The sequence below is a fragment of the Glycine max genome, chromosome 20, assembly GCF_000004515.6.
Source record: "Glycine max cultivar Williams 82 chromosome 20, Glycine_max_v4.0, whole genome shotgun sequence".
Classification (NCBI taxonomy): Eukaryota; Viridiplantae; Streptophyta; class Magnoliopsida; order Fabales; family Fabaceae; genus Glycine; species Glycine max.
In genome coordinates, this window is record NC_038256.2 from 39,157,208 (window position 1) to 39,163,719 (window position 6,512).

At 28.2% G+C, this 6,512-nt stretch overlaps 1 pseudogene; it reads left to right on the forward strand.

Moving 5' to 3' along the window:
- Positions 1-5,037: 5,037 nt before the first annotated feature.
- LOC100814868 (transcription factor bHLH36-like) lies at positions 5,038-6,041 on the forward strand (annotated as a pseudogene).
- Positions 6,042-6,512: the final 471 nt, after the last annotated feature.

Sequence of the window (6,512 nt, forward strand, 5' to 3'; positions counted from 1 at the left end):
TATTACAGAGGTTTACTAGTTATAAAATCCTGAAAATGTTCATGATGGTTTTTAAAACTTGAGGTTTGTTATAGTACCCAAACAAATCAAGAGTTGTGAACAATTATTTTTTAGTCAATATAATTGAATGAGTTTGGACACCACCAAAAAAGAAAAGGGAAAGTTGAAATTAACGAAAGATAATTTATTAATAATAATATCAAAACCTTTAATTTTAATTATTTTCAAAGATATCATTGAATTTCTATGGTTCCATTAGTAATCTGCAAAACTTTGTCTGGTACAATATCAGGAAAGTTGTTATAGTACCTTTAAAAACTCAAGGGTTATATATATATCCGAGGGTTGTGGCATTGAGTTATTAATTAATTTTTAACAAGTTTGAGCATATTAAGGGAAAGGGAGAGACTTTGTCAATAGCAGTACCAAAATCTCAAGGATATATACCATAAAATTTCTCTTATAACTACAAGTAGTAGTAATTGTGTGAGTGTGACTATACAATGCATCAATTACAGGCAGTACGCTTTGGGACTGAGATACAGTAACTTCTATTTATAGATTTTTTTACTCTAATAATTGAGTACATTTGTATATCTAAACTCTTTAAGATTAACTATTTAAGATCTATTCAGAAAAAAAAATTAAGATCTTGATATCAGATTCGATCCAGATCATTTTGGTCTTTTTAGAGTTCCTTCGCTCAGCATGCGCTCACTGACATTTTCTTCACTAGTCTAGGTTATCTGGTCTTCAGATTCAAACTCGAATTGGTCATTCCTTAACATTCTTGTAACTCCACTATATAACTTGGATCAATTCACTCTCATATAACACGACCTTTTGGAAGAATTAGAATTTGGCCAACTCAAAATTAATACTTCCGATTGTTAAAAAAAATCTAAATTGACACCAACAATATTTTAGAAAAAAATTTAAAAAATCATAATACCCGATTTCATTTCAAAAACTCATTATTAAGTCACCATTTCTCGTAAATGGATTCCAGCGAACGAGTCACTGATTTAATAACAATAAAAAACGCCAATAACATAAGCATGTAAATTTTTATCCAACAAGTTGAATCAAGTAATTAGACTGATTTGAGCATGCTTACAAAAAAAAATGTGTGGAATAATTAGACTGATTTTTTTTACATGATATTTTAGTAAAATATCATTGATTTTATTTATAACTTTTCAATCATATTATTTTGATTCACGAGATTTAAATTTAAAATTTTATCTAATGAAGTCAAATTCATTCAGTATCACTCGAATTACTACTAAAAAAAGTATTCTGTAACGCCAAGTTAAAAAGTTTAATCATCAATACTTTATTTTACGTCATGATTGTAAGTGAGCCGCCAACTTGGTTCAAACTCTACCAACCAATTGAGGAGAATTTTATGGTAAATTTGCCGTCTTTTTGTAGTTTTGTTACCCCGAAAGTGACTTGGATTGGATGTAAAAAAAATATGAACATCGTTATATAACTATTGAAGTTGTGATTATATTTTTTTAGTAAAAATAGTAACGACTATGTTTTAATATTGATTTTATGTGGTTCATCGTTATATTGTTTTTTGGTACTCCTGTCACCGAATTGTCACATCTTGTGATCAAGTTTAGAGCTCATAATAAAATTGACATTTGCCTGTAAAAAAAATTCTCTTAACTTATATACAATATATTTTTAATATATGTGAAACTAAAAATCAAATTCAAAACTATAATTTTTAACAATTCAGATTTCTTTCATTGGAACCGGTGGTGGATTTAAGACTATTACTTTTTACTATTAAACTTTGGAAACTATTTTATACTCATTATAAACTTCCAAATATTTAGAGAAAATAATATAAATCTAAAGAGTTTGTATGAAAAATGACAGAAAATTAGATTTATTTAATTCTAAAAATAAGCATAATTAATATTTTAATAAAAATAAAAACTAAAATTACACATTATATAATTTGTGTGCGCTTATCAATGGAAAATTGACTTGACATTATCCTTGGTTTTCTTTTGTCATCTTTCTGAATTTCTATTTTCATGCAGGCTTTACAGCTACTATCGGTTGACCAAACAAATGGATAATATATCTATAAGCCGTTAAAACTACAGTGAAAAGCACGTTTTGCATAATATGTAATTTAATTTTATTATTGAAACATTAAAAGGTCAAGATCATAGCATACGCAACATTTTATACAACTTACCTAACATGTGCGTAAATTGTAGAAATTAAGTAAATTTTTCCAAAATTGTAATCTTATATGTCTATATTGATTTCATTCATAGAAAAGCTACTAAGGGTTTTGTTATGAGTTTCTTTCAGTTTAGTATGGCACGTGTGTGTTATTAATATGAAAGATAACTTAATTTACGTATAATTTGTTAATAAAATAATATTTTTGAAGACTTATAATTTGGTCGATGTTAACCATAATAATGTCCGTACCAAAAAAATGGTCTATATTGTTATTATATTGTACAACATTGTGTCTAAAGAAGAAAAATAACTAGCATATCATAAATATTTTAGTTTTGCACATACATCACAAGTGTTATTTAAATACATGGAGGTCATGATGTCAAGAAAATAAATGAAATGATAAAGAACTAAACTTCAATTAAGCCACCTTAATTTAGAACTTTAGCTTATGATCGAGGATGTTATACAATGATTGGTTTGTTTTACACTCAGAATCAATATATTCTCTTCACAGTAATATATATAAAATCTATATCCGAAATTAATTTAGGCACATAAATAAATTTTACTTTTTTTCATAAAAAAATAGACCTAAGACTTACAAGGGCCTAAGAATTTCAATATAATTATAGATTAAAATCTAACTAATTAAAGGATTAATATCGCGTCAACAAGAAAAACTAATAAGCTGAATTATGAAGTAAGTGTCATGTTCAGCAAAATAATATTAATGCAATAATGCAAGCATGATTTGTATTATTGCTTTAGGATAAAACTTAGTTTTGGTAAAATAATAATATTGCAAACACAATGTGTATATTTTTTATAAAATAAAGCTTAGCTACACTTTTCTAGATATTTTAGTATTTTTATAAAAATTACAATTTGAACTTAATTAGTATTCTACACTCATTTTTAATATAAACATTTATTATATAGGCAATTGAAATGAAATTCTAATTCTAACCGAAGACCATAAAAACACTTAAAAAAACAGTATAGACATTTTGTAATTTCTTTCACTGTGTTCAATAAAAGAGTAAAACTATATAGCCACCTTTATATGGCTGAATTAATACTTTCAAGGTTTAGATTCGATTCACAACGTACCAACCGACAAAGTCAAAATTAGAGGTGTTCAATTGGATATGTAAATCAAAAAAGTTTCAAAAGACACTGTTTAAAATTTGATCATCTGATTATAAAAGTAGAGCAAACACCGTGTCCCACGATAACATTAATTAAATAAGAAAAGCACAAAAAAGAAAAGAAAATAGAAACAAGAACATTGATATGTGATAATTGGTAAAAATACTTAACGTGTGATTTTAGGCAATTATTTCACCTTTTCTCTTATTTAAAGACTTTATTTTTATTTATGTCTTTGTTTAGGTAAATTGTTAAGTTGTAGTTTGTCCTTTTTAGCTTGTTATTTTGTTAGATTTTACATTCTTTTGTATGGATCATTTTGTAGGATTTTTGAACTAGATTGAATAGCAATTTTTTTGGAACAAGGTTTAATGAAAGCTTAAAATGAAGATTTCAACTCAAATGTGCTTAAGTTAGATTGGAGGATCAGATTAAATTTTCTTTTTGGAGAAGATGGAAAAAATTGGTTTCAGCAAAATAAGTTTAACTTAAGCTGAATTTGAACAGAGTTGCAGAGTTATAATATATGTTTAAGCCTAAAGCTTTTTGTTTGAATAGACACACATTTAATATAGATTTTTTGTATCTTTATAAATAAATTTTCCCGTGTATTTTAGGACAAACTTTCCCATTTTATAAAAACACTTCCTTTAAGAAAATTCTTCTTTCCCACTCTTTTCCTCTATTGTTCCTCCACTTTCCTTGCCTTTGGATGTTATTCATGGAGATGGATAGTTATACCCTTAGTTGTTGGGGTTAAATTATATTTGAACTTTATACTCTCATGTATTTCTTTTGAAATAATGTTATATATTTATCTTATTTTTTAATGTTAGTTTTTTATTTATATGCTTCACGCTTGTTATGATTTGATCACTTATAGCTTGATTCTTAGATGAAATTATTATTAAAAAATATTTTCTTTATCTTGAATTGTGGTAAAATGCCCATTAAACATCAGAGCTAGAAATAAGAAGAAAGATAATGATTATTTTTGGGTCATTGATCTTAAAACAAGTTCTTCAAGGGATTGACATTTAATAGAAGAATTTAGGTCTTTTCACCTAAGAAATTAGGAAGAATATCATTTTTGAACTATCATTGATATTAACATTGGATTATAAGTTGAATATTATGTTTTAGTGTAAAAAGAATTTGGTTCGGAGAAATTTAATCCTAACAACCTTTATCACTTGAAATTTATATTATTTTATTGCGTGTTTAACTAAAAATCCAAAAAATATCATCATTTATAGTTTTATTTGGTTTTTTTTTGTTGAATATTTTGTTTAAATCATTCTTATTTATTTGTTAGTTTAGATAGTAAAAACTTATAATAATAATTAAGTATTGTATAAATCTTCCTGGGACGATAATTTTTATATATAATTTTTATTTTTGATGACTTGGTACATTTACCAACAACTCCATAATATGACAGGTATGATGGATTCTTATCTTATTCGGGAGGGAATTTGAGGATCCTAGAGTATATCAATCAAATACAGGAAGCGATCTGAAACCCTAATCACCAAACCCTTTCAGAGCCAAAAGTCAGATTACGATGAATCCTTTATACCCAATGTACTTTCAGAGTATTACACATGATAATTATTATTCCCTACCAATCCAAACTATACCCCAGAAAATCAGATCTTGCATGATCCTGTGATGGATGGCAATGCTCTAATTCATTTTACAAGTCAAATGGGAACTAAGGGCAAGCAAAGAGAAGATTATCAGATTGCAACCATAGATGAAAACAAGAAGTGGATGCATAGAGAGACTGAAAAACAAAGAAGGCAAGAAATGACCAGGCTTCCCACCACCTTTAGATCTCTCCTTCCTCTTGAATATATTAAGGTAATTAATTAATTAAACATAATAGACTCCCAATTATTTACCATTTTTATTTGTAAGTTTTCATCTCATTAGCCATATTGAAGGGTATTAATATTATTGCATTATTACAATATTGAGTACATTATATCTTGATGATGATTATCACCAGGGACAGCGCTCAATTTATGATCACATGCATGAGGGTACAAATTAAATCAAGCACCTTCAAAGTAAGGTGAAACAATTGCAAGCCAAAAAGGGTCAAGCTTATGAAGTTGTCTAATTTGAGACCTGTTGGTTCTGAGAGTGGAAGATTTAGTATTACCCATTTTCCAATATGTGTCATTGTTCATCCTTGTCCAGGAGATGTTCAGATTGAGTGCAGTTATAGCTTCGGGAAATATGCGTGTCCTTTGTCAAGAGTGTTAGACATAGTGCTTAAAGAAGGGCTTGATGTGGTAAACTGTACTTCCACCAGAACAGATGACAGGTTCATACACACTACCCGATCAGAGGTACCATAACATGCAGATTCATTAATTGTTAGTTGTCACTGAGCATGAAGTTATAATTATGTTGTCCCTAAGTTCAAATTTTGATTATTGATATCTTTTTATAATCTGCCTTGAAGGTTCTGCATACGTTGACTGCGAATAATTACACTGAACTGCAAAGAAAGCTTGTTAAGGCAATATCATCTTCAAGTAATATATTATTTTTACAAGATTTTTTTATATCTATTTTTTTCTTGATTTTGTCCAAACATTCATATTACAGCATTTGTTGCAATTGTAGGTTCGGAGGAGAGACTTTCTGAAACTGAAAACTGCTGATATCTTTAAAAAGATGTATTAATGTGTGGTGAAGTTTCTGAACTCGTAGACAATTAACTTTAGTCATCTGTACATATTATTGTACCACTTGTTGCTGGCTGACATTGACCGTTTGGAGTAGTCTAAAGTGAATCCAGTTGAAAGAGTAACGTTCGAAATGATCATGCAGTATGCCATGAGCTCATTTAATTTCTTTTTTGTGGAAATTAGAACCATATGTCATGCCTTACGGTTGAATGTTTTGCAATCACTTTTGATAATAAATGTTTTGCTTTCACTTGATTACTTTCCATTTTTGAATTCAACTATAATTTAAAGGTACATTGTCATTGCTAGCTAGTTGATAACATTAAAACTTCTTCGGATATACGCTGGCACTGATCAATTTGCTCAGTTAGCATGAGCGACAATATGATAATTGGAATAGTACAGCAGCTAGCTCAATGAACTGTGTCAAATAAGTAATTTGAT